Raw genomic sequence first — 1682 nt, 5'->3', positions numbered from 1 at the left:
TTCCAGCTTGGGGGTCGCTGATCTTATGTCAAAAACAAATGTATTGTTATTGCTACTTTTTACTACAAATCTTTTTGTTCTGGCCCTGCTGTCCTATTCATATTCCAGTTTCTTATTCAAATCTGGTTGCTGGGGTAATTTGGACCCTAGCAACCAGATGGCTGAAATTGCAAAATGGAGAACTGCTGAACAAAAAGCTAAATAACAAAAAATACTGCAATTGCAATTTATCTCCGAATACCACTTAAAGTTGAATTTAAAGGTGAACTGCCCATTTATAAGCAATGAAAAACAGCAGCACTCCTGTAACTTGTAAATCTTCACTCAAGTGACAAAGGAAAATAACATTCCTTCCAGGAGCGTCACTAGAGGGGGCGGCGGGCCCTGGTGCGTGACGAGCAGCCGGGCCCCGCCCCCTCCGTACGGGCGCATTTGGCCGGCTTTGTCAGTGGCGCGTGAGCTGCCGGGGGGCCCCGAGGGGGTGCGGGCCCTGGCCCGCTCGCACCCCCTGCTCCCCCGGTATTTCCGCCACTGATTCCTTCTCTTTCACAAGATACCAGAATGCTGCTGTTTTCCATTGTTCAGAAGTCAGTGTGCACCCTGGGCTGCAAATAACCTACTTTCCACTGTGTAACACACTATTTTGTTTGTCTCTTGGTTTTTTGTTTTTTTTAAGCTCTCAGACCAGTCACTACCTCAGAAACACACAGGCTTTTAGAAGTGGAAAAAACAGCAAAGAAAAGCCTCTCCCCACATTCCTTTATTGAGGGAGGTGCATTTTTCCAGTCTAAGTTGGATACAAACAGGGGGCTATTTAATAAACTCCGAATGGAAAAAATAATGAAAAATTCGTGATTTTTCTTTTTTTTATAAACCAGACTTTTAAAAAAAAAATCACGAATTTTCAGAATTTATTAAACCCCGAGGATGGGAAAAGTCCAAATCTGAAAATTCGGCATCTAAAGCTGGCCATAGATGTAAAGATTTTTAAAAGATCCAATCGTTATCGTGAGACCACGATTATCTCGAAATGATTGTTTTAAATGAACGATGTGTCCATCAAGTAAAAAGACCAGTTCAGGCGATATTGCCAGCAAAACTGAAGAGTAGCTGCCTACTTGGCCCTGCAAACATAGATAGATTGTACTGGGACGATAAAGATTTTTTATACCTGGCCGATCAATTTTCTGACAGATGTTGGACGAAAAATCGTAAGATGTACGATCGTTCAAATCCCACTAACCGCACAATGATTTAGAAGGATTGGTCGGACTTCTCTAATCGTTCGTGTTCGCAGAAAAATCTTGTTGCTTATGGGACCATTAGACTACGAGGTTTTGCATATAAAGTCAAGAGGAGAAGTTCAATGATGTTGTTTGATGTGTTGTGGTTTTTTTTGGTAATAGCCCTGAAGTTTATCGGAGCATTCTGCGTTTTCGGGGGTGAAAAAATAAAAAAAAAAAGCACCATGAAATTCGGATGAAAAATCAACCGCTCGAGTGGCCAGGAGGGATCCGTGAGAGAGCAGACAGAAGGTGGCAATGTGGCTCTTCCTTTCATCTTAGAACCGCGGCCCCGAGCGGTGCAGCTGTATTTATGAAGGAGCACCAGCAGCCAGGTTATAGTAATATATAATTACTAACTTGGTAAGACCGCCCCATAGTCGATATTCGTTTTGGCTT

The sequence above is a fragment of the Xenopus laevis genome, chromosome 2S (genome assembly GCF_017654675.1).
Source record: "Xenopus laevis strain J_2021 chromosome 2S, Xenopus_laevis_v10.1, whole genome shotgun sequence".
NCBI classification, from domain to species: Eukaryota; Metazoa; Chordata; class Amphibia; order Anura; family Pipidae; genus Xenopus; species Xenopus laevis.
Note: the sequence above shows the minus strand (reverse complement) of the source record.